Source organism: Delphinus delphis, chromosome X (genome assembly GCF_949987515.2).
Source record: "Delphinus delphis chromosome X, mDelDel1.2, whole genome shotgun sequence".
NCBI lineage: Eukaryota > Metazoa > Chordata > Mammalia > Artiodactyla > Delphinidae > Delphinus > Delphinus delphis.
In genome coordinates, this window is record NC_082704.1 from 100,637,787 (window position 1) to 100,653,029 (window position 15,243).

General features: G+C 37.3%; 1 protein-coding gene across 1 annotated transcript in view; it reads right to left on the reverse strand.

Annotated features, from left to right (window-relative positions):
* Positions 1 to 15,243, reverse strand: part of IL1RAPL1 (interleukin 1 receptor accessory protein like 1) — a 653,817-nt gene that overhangs the window by 127,651 nt on the left and 510,923 nt on the right. The window lies entirely within an intron of this gene.

The window sequence follows — 15,243 nt, forward strand, 5'->3', positions numbered from 1 at the left end:
AGTCTCTGGGAACTGTTCGGGGACACCCTGGGAAAGGGCTCTATCGGGGATTCATGTAAGAAGGTGTGCTACTGTAAGGCCACTTAGACAACCTTCAGCTCCACGGTTGAGAACATAAGTGTGGGTCACAATAACCGGGACCTAAAAATAAAAATAGACCAAACCCATACTAAATATGATGAAAATCTGACAACCACTTAAATACAATTAGTTTTTCACTTTCTGCCTCTTTAATGCAGCAAGGAAGAAAGAAGACTACTTATCTATCTCTAATCCATTTATATCTATCTATTACATATATGTGCATGTATATATATATGCACCTATATAATCTGAATATTATATTTCTAGCTTATTATATACGATAATTCTGGAAAAATTCATGGGGTTGAAATTTTTTAGTATATACCAATATAATGGTTACTTTATATCTGAACAGAATTTTAATAGACCAAATACCTTAAATATACATATTATTTTTTTCTTGATATTTGTACTTTAAACTCGCAAGAGGGCAATAGTGGGTATTTTTCTTCTTGTATGCTATTCCATCAGCAACCATGACAACATTTATTAATCTTTGAGCTTCTCCCCCACCTTTTATTAATGAGTAACATCTTGTTCAATGTCACAGGTTTGAGCAGCATGCATCAAACATTTGTAAAATTTCTTTATCCCTGACAGTGAACATCAAAGCCAACAGACACGCATTACAGGAGAAGTCAGGGAGGACTTTAAACAACGAACAGATCTAGAAGGAAATTCGCTGTATAACAATGTGCGTGTGTGCGCACTTGCATGCCAATAAAATGACAGTGGGTATTTACTGAAGAAATAAGGGTGGGGCGGGGGAGCTTGTGAGGCATTGAGAAGTGAATCTTGACCTACTTGAGCACATTTTCTTTTTACCAGTCAGTCAGTGGCACGTGCTATTTGCTACTCCTTTGATATGATCATATGCTGCCTAACAAGAGATACTTAGTTTTATGCATGAAATGTTCAATTTCCTTTGTAGTAGAAAGACAGGGATGTTCATAAAGCTTTATCTTTCCATCTCTTCTTTTTTTGCCCCTAATTCCCTACTCACGCCCTCAAATTTAGCTGGTGACTATTCCTTCTTTCTTCAAACTGAAAACAGAGCTTGTATTTGATGGTTTGGATATGGTGGGTAGGAAAGAAATAATTATTTGGTAACTGTTTTTCTTTATATAAGGATGCTAGATATTTTGGAGTGGGCATTTTATCCATAAGGCAGATAGAGTATGGCTTTAATTTCATCCTCTATAATCCTATCCTTCTCAACGGCACACATAAAATCATTCCCACCAAGTATACCTAGAATATGACGTTTTCTCAGTCCTTGAAAAGAATCTACGAGAAATAAAATGGCATTTCTTTTTGTCTCATGACCATGTCTCATTTAAGTTCACATACCCTCTTAGTTGTGATGTTGGTTCCTGATAGAGAATGTCATCAGTGGTCCAACAGGTTGACAACATGATGAAAAACTATATGAACAATAACTAAAACTCTGAACTACCATAAATTTAATCCACTTTGTACGTTAATCATAACCAGAAATACACATGAGGTTATTAATACTCATAAAATAAAACTAGAGCGTACTCATATTGGAAGCTAATATCCCTTCAGGCTGATATAAAAGATTTTTAAGTAGATAATGTTGGAAAGGGAGGGGAGAGGTGACTGTTTTATCATTGCTTCTGACAATATATATTTTTTCTCTCCTCAAAACTAAAGGCTCTCCACTTTCATGACTTAAGTATGTTCTTTTAGGTCAGTTTAATACTTTTACTAACAAGCTAAATTCTCCTATAAAAAGATTAAAATATTTGGGTCATACCTTTATGTCAACATGCTGGAACTAAGTATTTGAGGTTTAACTTAGTCTTAACAAACTTCAAATTCCTTAGCACGACGTTGAAGATGGCTCATAATCTGACTCATGTCTATTTTCCCAGTATCATTTGTCATCACATTCATATTAAACTGTAAGACATCTTCCAAACAACCTGTCCTTTTGTACAGCCCAAAGACTTTGCACATCTTTTTGCTTCTTCTTGGGATTCCAGTCCTTTTTTGTCTGCTGGTCGGTTTCTATTCATCCTTTGAGACTCTTCTCTCCCAGGAAATGTACTGCTTCCTCTAAGCTAACTTCCATGGGAGACTTAATTGCCTGGTGCTGGAGGGCAAGAATCCCACCTTGTTCACCTTTTTGTTTTCAGCACATTGTTCTTTCTCTCTTTAGTCCAGTCATTGTGTCTGGTTTGCTCACATGGCACCTTAGCAGGAGTACGTACAAACATAATTGAACAACAGCATTTTGCTAGCTAATAAATATTTATGTTCCATGTACTATGCATGGAGAACACAGCAGTGAAAAAGACAAATGGGGTCCTCGGTTTCCAGGGACATTGTCTCTAATTTTCCTTGTGAATTCTAATTTAGAACATTATATCTTATTCCATTCTTCCTTGGCTCTCAGGCCCATTACCAAAGCCCATCTCCTAAATCCTGCTTCATATTGTCCTTGCTTTGAGAATCCGATTGGATAAAGGCAGTTTTTCTAGCCTTGGGGCCTGAAGTCCTTTTGAACATGATTTTGCCTCTCTGCCACTATAGAACTAGAGATATGGACATAAGGAGCTCCCAACTTCTGCCCTTTGGAACCTGTATTGACTGGGTCAACTCCATTCAGCCATCTCTTCAAAGAGTCTGAGAGTTGGTTAATGGTGAATCAATACGAGTTGAATGATGGGAAAATAAGGAAATACATTCAAAGAAAAAATACTGTTTCAAATGTTAGTATAATTAGGATAAAGTGTTGAATTATATGGAAATTTGCATATGATCACCCAATGGAGCTATGATGGGCTTCATAATGACTCAGTGAAACTTTTATCAATGTCATTTATTTTCATCATTTATTGTTTAAATGTGCCAACTATTCATTTTAGTTTAAGGCAGGGAAGATGATCATTTCTTTTTCTAATTCTGGCTAATGTGTAAGAGGTTATGAAAGATATGCAAAGGTACAGGGATATTTTATCCTCCAAATTTATTCATTGATTTAACAAACCTTAAGTTCAGAATAATTAAATTGAAATGTCAAATTCAAAATCAAATGTCACAGGACTTTTTCAGTAAGAGTTCAGTAAGATTATTTTCCACATGTGAATCTCAAAAGAGAGCTAATTTAGCCTAAAAAGATTCTCACATGGTAATGGGAGTTGAAGTTAAATGACTGAACCTTTGTAAATTATATTAAGGGAAATGAAGTTTTTGAAAGTCCATTTCACTACCTCTATGCAAAGTGTTTGGAAACTATAGCGAAGTACCTTATTCTCAGAATAAGGATTAGACACTGTCAATAAAAACTCTTCCAGATTAGGTAGAACCAAATACAATTTTTGGTACTTTCTAGATCATGTTTTTCTATATATTATTTTACTCAGTTCTGACTACAACGCTATGAAACAGGACAAATACTACTAATTCCATTTTACAAATCATGCTCAGATAAATTAGTGACTTGCCAAATTAATAAAGCCAAAAATGGATAGACTTGGAATTTGAAGTCATGTGCGTTTAACACACGATCCATTCTTAAGTTGTTATTGATAGTCACTGCCTTATGGATATAAGGTCTTTTTTAGAAAAAAATAAAATGCTCCAAAGAGCTCATCCTCAATATACATTATTTTAACTTTTATTCATGTAACATCTTTAGCACCTACTGTGGTCAAGCACAGAGGCAGGCAGTAGATTAGGAAGATGAGTAAACATGGCGCTTCTCCTCAGGGCCTTCGGGTCTAACAGAATAAAATATATTTAATAATATGGATAGTATTATCTAGTTAGATAAGATATTTTATTTATTTTTAAAATAAATTTATTTATTTTCTGTTTTGTTTGGCTCCGTTGGGTCTTCGTTGAGGTGTGCGGGCTTTCTTTCGTTGCAGCAAGCAGGGGCTACTCTTTGTTGCGGTGTGCGAGCTTCTCATTGCGGTGGCTTCTCCCGGGACACGGGCTGTAGATGCGCGGGCTTCGGTAGTTGTGCTGCGTGGGCTTCAGTAGTTGTGGCTCGCAGGCTCTAGAGTGCAGGCTCAGTAGTTGTGGCTCACAGGCTTAGTTGCTCCGCGGCATGCGGGATCTTTCCAGACCAGGGCTTGAACCCATGTTCCCTGCATTGGCAGGTGGATTCCTAACCACTGCGCCACCAGGGACGTCCCAGATAGTATATTTTAAATGGAAACCTTCCATATCATGTGACATAAAAGGGAAAGACTCATGATAGTTCCATGGAGGATAAGTTGGTAAAGGCCAAGAGATATGAGAAAATATAAGCATATTCTTTAAATCATTCTTTTTACCTTTTACAAGTTTGACATATTTAGTATTTTTAATTAAAGAAAAAAGAAAAGAAACTCAATGGGTATTTTCTCTGAGTAGAGAACAGCTAATGCTTGGAACTCTGGGATCAATGATGATATCATTTCATAAATATTTTCTTAAATAAACTTAGCTCTTTCAGACGTAGTAAATCCTCAAGTATTGCAACATTCTTAAAAATTCCATACCCATGGCAAACCTTAAAGCCCGTGTAAGGTGGAAGAACTAAATTCAAAAGAAACAGAATATCTTGAAGCTCCTAAGATAGTGGACGTAAAATGCTGTGTTAGATGGAAAAGTAATAATGTTTTAGATGCTCCTAAAAAGTCAAGGGATAATGATAAATGTTGTAAAGCCTTTATCAGGAGAAAGCTACTTCCACCCTATTTCGAAAATTAATTTGCCATAAACGTCATCTGTGTTATAACTCCAAAGAGCCTATATGGTACATTCTGTACAGAATTTTATAATAGGCATATAACTATAAAATAATTTAATTGTAGCAATTCAGAAAAATGTCCATCGAGGCTATATAACCTGGAAAGAATAATCCAGAATCTTACATATAAAATGGCCATCTCAAAACTAGTATGTCCAGGGCTCCCCTGGTGGCGCAGTGGTTGAGAGTCCACCTGCCTATGCAGGGGACGCGGGTTCGTGCCCCAGTCCGGGAAGATCCCACATGCCGCGGAGCGGCTGCGCCCGTGAGCCATGGCCGCTGAGCCTGCGCGTCCGGAGCCTGTGCTCCGCAACGGGAGAGGCCACAACAGTGAGAGGCCCGGCACCGCAAAAAAAAAAACCAAAACCAAAAACAAAAACTAGTATGTCCAAAACCAAACTCCTGATTTCCACTTCACTCGCGTATCCAATCCTGATCCTCATTAGTCAGTTACTTTCCAATCATCGGTAACAGCTCTCTCGCTCACACACAAAATCTGTCAGCAAATCCTGTTTGTTCCATCAACAAAATATATTCAGAAACTATCAACAGCTACCACTTTCACCTTAGTCTTGGGCACCATTATCTCCTCCCTAGCTTGTTGCCTCTTCATAGCACTTCCAGCTTCTAATCCTAAACAATCCTCCCCCCCACCCACCCAATTGTCTATTCTCTAAACGTTTAGTCAGAGTAGTCCATTAAAATGTGAATCAGTTCATGTCTCTCCTGGAGTGTTTCCCCATATCACTCAGAATAACAAAATACTTTGCCAAGGCCTGCTCCAAGCCTATGATCTCCTCCCCTGGTCACCTCTGACTCACCTCTGCCACTCACTCTTTTTGTCTCTCACTGACTTTCCTCTGGTCACAATGTTTTCTCCCAGCCTCTGGGCCTTTACACATCTTGTTGCCTTTGTCTGGAATCATTTATCCCAGAGATAAAGAAATGGTAGCTAAGATCAGGGGCAGGTCCAGGTTATGTAAGGCCTGGGGCTCATACAATTTGGGGGATCTTTTTAAGAGAAAGAATATGACATTTTGTATATAAAATTCAATAGAGGGCCTCAGAAGAGGCACATATGAAGACTGGACTTTTAGCTTCATTATTCTCACAGTAAATCCACCTCTCTTATAATACTATACACTAGGCACTACTCTAAATGCTTTAATATACTACCTAATTTAATTTTCATAATGATACTATGGGGAGAGATATTATTCCCATTTTACAGATGGGGATGTGAAGCACAGAGTGGTTAGGTAATTTGTCCCAGGTCAAATTGCTAGGAGAGGGCCAGTGGTAAGTTTTGGACTCTGCCTGGCTTGACTCCATGCCGTTTACCACAATGTGCATTGAATTTGCATTTCCTGCTCTCTCACTGCTTCCAAATCCTTGATCAAACATCACCTCTTCAGAGAGACCTTCTCTGGACAGTTTACTCTTCCCTACTGTCCCCTCTCTAGCCTCACACCCTCTCTCATTTTTATTAACAGCATATATCACCACCTGATATGTTACATGCTTACTTATTGTCTATCTTCTCTCACTTGAACATAAGCTCCACTTTTGTCTCTGTTATTAAGAGATGTATTTTGTCTAGAATAGCACCTGGCATGTAGCAGGTTCTCAGTTAAAATCTTGTGGGATAAATTCTTCCTCCATATTCAATATCTGAAGTGCAGCTCAATGACTATGCATATAAAGGAAAATTAATTATGCACAGCATACTAAATTTACTAGGAGTAAGCAGTACATGTTAGATCTGTGGTTTGCAAAGTGTGACCCACAGACAGGCAGCATCAGCATCTCCTGGGAGCTTGTTAGAAGGACAAAGGTGGCCATGGTCTCCACACTGAAGGGGAAACGGTCTCAAGTTATCTGTCTTACTAATGTTAATATTCCTCAGAGATACTTCTTTATCAGACTGAGTAACTTGGATATATTTTCTGACAACAAAATGACAGCTGAAATTTCAGCTGTGAAAGTTCATTCCAAAGCGAACTGTGTAAAGGGAGACCTAAAGGTGGAACGTGATTATCTTTAGTGGATGGGAAAACACTCAATTATTTTTTCCATTATGTGTTTTTATTTATCCCTTTATTGTGCAGATCTTTAAATGCTTCCTGCTAGCTTTAAAAAAACTTAATTTGTGATTGTGTTTGGCTAATGTTTTGTACCCTTTTATTCTCCCTCCAGTACCCAACTTCCTCCTATTAAGAGGAACATAGCTGGTAATGTGGTCCCACCTCAAAGGAAAGATGAATTCTGAAACAGGATGGAAAATCACAGGTGACTCAAATATCCTTTCCAGGTCATGCACTTAACCCTCTCATTTAATTTCCCTTCAGTGAGACACTTCCTTTTTCAAGATTGTAAACATAACCTGCACCTGCAATTACTTGAACAGAAATTAGTCTTGTGCTTTCCTCCTTAGGAACAAAGAAGCATTCAAATCTTTAGCTGACTAAATGCCACCCTTTGTAGACATGGTTTTGAACTGGATTGGAACCCCAATGTAATTAAATGCATAAAAGGTACTACCCTTGGAAGTGCTCTGTCTTTGGAAGTATCTCAGCACCTAGTATACGTTAGATCATTTAACTTACTATAAAACATCTCAGGACCGACAGTGTAAAACTGCAGTTCTCAATGTGGGGTGATGCTACTAACGACCAGACTCTATATGGGCACACCATTTTTCTGACTCAGTACAGAAGATTTCCTGGCTATCTACACTGCTTGACTTTACTCATTAATTGAATTAAATAACTGATAGCACCTATTTAAAGTCAGGACCATGCCACCCCACAAAAGTAAAGAGAGGGCTAAAGTTATAGCCACTTACAGTAAGCTTAAGTTACACCGGCCTCAGGATCACCTAGTCGGGCTTATCAAAATGTAGAATCCCAGGCTCCCCACACTTTGGAATCTGAATCTCCAGGGAGTGTAGGACCAGGAATACACATTTTTAAGAATTGTTTCAGGTGATATTTAAGTACTTTAAAGTTTGAGAACCGATGGAAGGCATAAGGATGCTGGTTATCGGAGAAAGTGAGAAAAAGAAGGAAGGATGAGTACACACACACACATCCTTCCACAATAAATTTTGCTGATATCAAAATTTTGAGTAGAACTAGCTATCACAATGGGAGAAATATTGACTGTACTTTAGAGCAGCTGTTCTTCAGAGAAAAATTCAAACAAATATACGGAGCTTAAATGATAGTGAATGAAATCAAGTTCCTTAATTTTTAAATTTCTAATTATATGTTAAGGCATTTGCATGGAGAGACAATGCTTCCATAAATATGCAGTCACAGCACCTCAACATTCATCATTATTTGATATTAAGTTCTACATTGGAAATATGTTTTCCAGGAGGTTGAAATGTACTTTGAAGACTTGCACCTTTAAAACAGTGATGATTTTATAGAAAGTCTTATTTGCCTCTCCAACTTCAATTTTCACTCTTCAAGGCATTGGTGCTGGTTATGAAGCAAAAACAAGATATATGGCCTCAGTTTCCTCAAAGTGAATATTCTATCCTTCTCAAAAAGAACTTGTGAAAAACAGTTTAAGCTTTTTGTGATAACTACTATCATTTTGAATATTATTTACCAAAGTACACTAATAGCATCAGAATTTATTCAGGTGTTACTCTGCCTACACAGAATGGTCTATGCTTTTTGATAGCTTACTGTCACCTTCTGATTAGGTTTTTCTAATCTCATATATTATAGAAATCAATGTAGTATGGTTCTTTAGATTGTATTTAAAAGTTTAAATAGACCCTAAGTGAAGGTCTAAGATGGTCTCTAATGGAGACTAGCAAAAAGTACAGATTTACAACTGTGTTCCAGTGTTTTGCACATTTTAGGATGCCTGATATCCTAAAGAAGTGAGTAAATGAGGTAGCTTCACACAATGTTTCTATTTTAGAGTAACAGTGACTGCTTCGAACTTGAGACTCCTTGAAATCTCTTCTAAACAGTTTGAAGCATTTTGGAGAAACAAAGTCAGTCTCAAATACAGGAACACTATTTGGTCACTCAGGCTATTTTTACCTTCCACATGAACAATTACATTAGTCTCACAGTGGATTTCCCCATTTTCATCTCCCATTGCGACAACCCATCCTGTACAATGCAGCTGGATTGACCTTCATGAAGGACGCTTCAATCTTACCATGCTTACGCTTAAAGCCTCCAGTGACTCCCAAATAGAGCTCAACCTTCTCAGCCTGCATTTGAAAACAATCAACAACCTTTCCAAGTTTGTTTCCTTTTACATGGGACTATGTCCAGCCGAATTGGTCTGGACTTCTTTCTTCAGAAATGCATACTTAATTCTTTTCTGAAGCTGTGCCTTTGGCCACACTATCCCCTATTACCATATCCACATATCAAATTCCTCCCCATCTTTTAAATGTCATTCATAATATCTCCCCTCCGTGGAAACTTCCCGTTCCTTCCACCGGAAGTTCTGAGCTCTATAAATGTCAGAACTATCCTTCTACCGTAGTACAACATTGTCATTATCTGCATGTGTAATTCCCCAAAGTCGAGGACCTTGACTTCATTCTTTCAACAAATATTTACAGAACACCAACAGCTTTTAAAGCAATGTTTTAGACATTACGGAGGCTGCCAAGTTGAATAAAATCTAATCCTTGCCTTCCCACTGTCTGGTACAATGTCAGGCACGTTGTTGGTGCTGAAAAAATATATGTGGAATAAATAAATGAGTAGTCCATCTCACTTTCAACAGCATAAGTTCTGGTTTATAACACAATAAATTAAATTAATAGGAAATTCTATTGCAGAAGAAGACTTTACCAGATTAACTTTTAGAATATCTAAATGTTACATATGCAGACATAAAAAGAAAAAAATATATACACATTTTAAAACACAAAGACAAAAGAAGTTTGAAAAATGTTGTCTGTTTTATATAAATTATAGATATATACATTGTTCTACTGTTAATTTCTTGATCTCCTATGATTCACAGATGATAAACCTCCACTGTTAATTAGTTCTATTAGTTCTTTAACATTACAATATATTACAAGCTTGCTACATGCAATACTTTTCTGCAAATACTGACCACATGTTTTAATCTGAATTTCTTTAGAAATTCTTTAGAGGCAATAATAATTAAATATATTTTCTTGATAATCATGTTCACATGATTTCAAATAAATTGAGAAGTAAAACACTAGATTAAGTATCCAGATTGTTATTCTAAATGATGCTAAATATGAGAAAATTGAAATCTTAGACTTTATTTTCTGGCTTCTATATGAATGCTTATAAGCCAGGAGTTAGAAGATAACTAAGGTAACTTTGCCTCACTCTGATACTTATATGTTGCACACACACATTGCTGGAAGATTGGATGGCATATTCAACAAGCATACAAAATAATTCAGATCAATGTCAACTTGCTCTCACCAGAAAATGAAGTCCTGTCGAGAGCCATCCTACCTTTCATTATAATTCAATAGAAATCTAGAGCACTAAGAATAAAATGTTTAAGGTATAGGATTATGTCTATTCTAGTTTGAAAAAATGAGTGTTTTTAGATAAAACTTTCTCTTTTGAAATGGAAAGTCATTATTGCTGCAGAATATGGTTTCACATATTAAAAAGTTAAATTAATTTTCTATATAGCTCTAGCCCTGGCCATCTGAATAGAAATAGCTTGAATCTATACTCTTGAATGCCATGCTAATGACATGGGTCATGTCATGATAGGAATTTGTCATAAACAAATGGTGTCTTGTAAGTGACCTGGGGAAAATAAACTAACGTTCTAAGTAAGGATGTACCTTCAAAATTCATTCTCTATGGTACCCAAGTCAGAGAGAAATAATTGATTACTAATGGGGCAATATCAGGTTGGTCACATTATTGTTCGCCTGCATGAATAAGAGGTAAGGATTTTTTCAGTTTCTGGAAGGTCACCCATTCATCATTTTTAACTGCTAAATGCTTAGATCTGCAGGTATTACTAGATCTCTTTAGTCCCCTCCCCAAACTTCTATATGTTATATCATCCTCCCACAAAAGACAAAAGCTTTGTGGTTTTCTCATCAATGTTGTCACAATTAATTGACAATATGGAGCGCTACAGTTTCAACCTTATATGTTAAAGGAAGGGATTGTCCACCAACTATACTTCAATAAAAAAATAAAATTAAAAAAATAAAGGAAGGGATTGTCCAATGCAGTCTAAGAATTCAAGAATTTCAGCAGAGAAAAACCAAATGAGCTGGCTGAGGATGCTACTAGGGTATCAATGGGAGACTACATAAAAATTGATGAAAAGCATGAGTTTTAGAGTCACACTTAGGTTCAAGACCTGATTCTCATATCTACTTGCATTTAAGTCCTTGGAAAATAACTCAAACTCTCTACTTCCCACTCTCTTTGTAGGTAAAATGGGAAGAAAAATTGTACTTATCGATTTTAAATAATGTCTACAGAACGCTTACTACAGAAACTGGAATATGGCAAATTTTAGATAAATAATAGCTTTTGTTATTGATATTAGGCATTTCCAGATACAAAGGTTTAGATAGGAAAGGCATTTCCAAGAATGCTAGTTTTTTTTTTTTTTTCTTTTTCCTGTTTACTACTCTACTTTCCAATCTTTCTTTACCTGCCCCAGAAGACGACTTTGGCTTTAGTTTGGGTATGGCCAATGGGAAGTACTAGCAGAAGAGTGCGAAAGAATGGGGTCAAGACATTTATTCTCTCAGCTCTCGGCTGAGCACCCTCTGTTTGGCTGTGTCCCTTTAGAAAGGTCACAGGTCAAGTTGGGCAGACCCCCCCCTTGCAGCTACATCATGTTCTCTCTCCCCACGACCCCATTGAGTCTACCACCTAATTCCAGCTGAATACACCCCAATACACGAGAATCTAAGTGTATACTGTTGGTACAAAAAGCCTAGTGTATCCTAGAGAAGCCCAGGTGTTAACCAGGAAAAATGAAGATGTGTATACAATCTGAAGTAAAGGCATAAAAGGGGACTCCAGGCGGCTTGAAATATATGAAATGGGTTTCAGGCAGTTTGTAGCAAAACAGCAATTTGTGGCTGTGTCACATCTTGGGTGGTTCCTTATGGATGCCATAGAGGCTAGTTTCTCTGCTTAAAGGAACTTAGCACAATAGAACAAAATAGCACAGTCACTCCATTTCTGAAGTCCACTCTGTTTTTATAGGTGTCAACAGCTATGTTTTAGACCAGTATTAATATAAGCTCTGTGGCCTTCTCAGGATTGGCCCAAAGCTAACTGGAGGGTTTTAAACTTCAGATCAGGAAATACACATGCATGTGCACATGCACACACTGACTACGAGAATATCCAATGCTATGTGATACACGAGAAAAAGGAAACCGAGCGGAAAAAAAAAAGGAAAAGACCTCTATTGTCTAGTAATCTGATAGCGCTATCAACTTTATACAGCTATGAAAGCAGTAAAGCGTGAGTTGGAAGTTCCAATTAGGAAATTCCAAGGACCCCTAAGACATCCCCTTTGTACAACTAATCAGATGTCCTAAGAGGACTAGAGAGACAATACGAAGTGTAGTTTGGAACTCAGGACTCTTCCCATGTCTCAGGAGAGGGGTCCTTCTCAGTTTTTGACCACCTAAATCATCCCCGCGGGGAAGCTAAAATAGCTACAATTATTAAAATAGAGGAGAAAACATTAGTGCCTCAAGTTTCTTTGGGTCCTTATGATGGCTTGTAATACTTCTGCAGAGGTGCCTCAGGAGCCTCTCAGGGGGGTGGGAGAGCTAAGAAGACCAGATTTTAAATGCCAGCTCTGCTTCACCATGAGATTTGCTTTTTTTTTTTAACATTTTTATTGGAGTATAATTGCTTTACAATGGTGTGTTAGTTTCTGCTTTATAACAAAGTAAATCAGCTATACATAAACATATATCCCCATATCTCCTCCCTCTTGCATCTCCCTCCCTCCCACTCTCTCTATCCCCCCCCTCTAGGTGGTCACAGAGCACCGAGCTGATCTCCCAGTACTATGCGGCTGCTTCCCACTAGCTAGCTATTTTACGTTTGGTAGTGTATATATGTCCATGCCACTCTCTCACTTTGTCACAGCTTACCCTTCCCCCCCCACACACATATCCTCAAGTCCATGCCCTAGTAGGTCTGTGTCTTTACTCCCATCTTACCCCTAGGTACTTCATGACCTTATCTGTATTCTGCATTGGCATCTTTGTAAGCTCTGGCTTAAAGAAACGGTTACACTGCTAAAAACAGTAATATAAAAAATTTCAAAGTCACTGTCTTTGAATTTTACATACGTCTATTAGTGACAAATGCCCCAGTATATTATTGAATCCTCCTAAGCATTTTGTCTCTGTCTTATGATATATGACGTTAATGGTTGGTGTTACCGAGGAGAATAAACTATCCTATACCATGCAGCAGCTTAGATGAACACTTTTAACTGTATGACAGGGCACGAATAAAAGCCCTTTCATATTTATCTAGGCTAGTCCTTCTACTCCTGCTTTACCGAAATTAGGTAATTATGAGGTATTTTGATGGAAACCAGATCCCAAATACAGTAGAACCTTATCTTTAACATAAATATTTTGGTAAAATATCTCACAGGGACCTGTTTGTCCCACCTTTACTTAAGATCATATTTATACTGGAGAACTTTTCTTAAGTCTTACTTTTAATAGTGTTTAGGGTTTTTTTTTCCATTGTGGGAATGCAAGTTTATCCCAATGAGGAGGTAGTTTGTGTGTGCATTGCATTCAGTAACATAATGAATGCTTAATATCAGCAATAATTACATACTGACAGCATGAACGTCTTTTGAAAAATGATTGCTGGTTTTGTTTTTCAAAGGTAATGGAAACCCTTATCTATGTCAATAGACTGCAGCAGAAGCCCCAGTAGGAAGAGTTGAGAGGCAAATGGAATGAAACTGTGGTATTAAAGCAGTTGAGGAGTTTGTAATTCTAAACTAAACATAGTTTTTCCACACCATAATGGTGTATTTTAAAGGTACTTTTTACTTATTGGTAGAGAACAAATTTCCCTCCAGCTAACATCTTTTGTCATCTGGTTGCATGTAGTCAAAAGTTCTACTTTCTAGACAATCTGTTTTTTAATCAAGTAAAAGAAGAAAGGACTGTTTGCTTACTATTTGACTGTTATGGAGTTCAAATATTGTTAAACAAAGTATCCTTAATATACATTTTCACTTCCTTGCCGTTATACAACCCCATTCATTCATGTTAATGTTTTCAGACGTATTTCAGGATCAGTTTATATGATAAAATATAATTCACTGTTCTTTGTTCACTTAAGTTGCGTTCAATGCTTTAATAAGACTGACATGTGGGCTCAAACTGGACTGATTTGTGAAACTTGTGGTGGTTCAGGTGGCAGTGGCACATGCAAAGTTGTATTCATATAAATGGGCATCATCTCTGCTTAGGCACCAAGAGCATGATTAGTTGGTTTCCTGGGTTCACACTAGTTAAGATATTTGTGATACATGCTATTTAAGGAGTTTCTCTAATTTGGCCTTAGGGAAACAATGAAAGGCTAAAGTAAGTGAGATAAAATATGAATAAGTTTATAGAATTGACTTGGATACTCTATATTTTCTACTGTCACTTTCAGTTACTACCGCGACTGATATCTCCTCACATAACCAAGAGTTTGGGGGTGCATAGTTCAGAGCTCAAACAGCAGCTCAACGATGCCATTGAGACCCTAGCCTCCTTGTAATTCCACCCTCTTTAATAGGTGACTTTTATTTTCCTGGTTTCAAGGCAGACACTGAACTTCTGAATGTCATACCCAAATCTGACATTTATTTCCTGGAAGGTAGCCTGCTCCAGTGACTTCTTCCTAAATCTCATTAGCCACAACTCTGCTCATGGCCAACCCAAGCTGTTACAGTCTGTGAAATCAAGGACATTACTTTCTAATCTCTATAGAACAAGAAAAGGGGGATGGAAAGGATGCTGAGTGAGCCAAACTATAGTATCTGCTCACTAAAGAATTTTATTAATTATTTTAGCCTCAGGCCAAAAGATGGGCAATCTCATTGTCCTTTTCTTTTATCTTCAACCTATGCTTTAGAAACACATGCTGGTCATAGCAAGTTGGCCACAGGGGCTCTCATTTCCCTCTGTATTTTTTTCAGGTTTCAATTATGATGATACAACCAGGTAGTAGATACTATTTGTTGCTTACTTAGTATTCATTTCTCCACTTTTTTGTATATTAGAACTCCAATTTCAATCAGATATCTCCTTAATTCCATGTAGCTGTATGTCTCAAGAGAAAATGAACTCACCCCGATTTTAGGAAGGGATTCTTTCAAGAGTAATC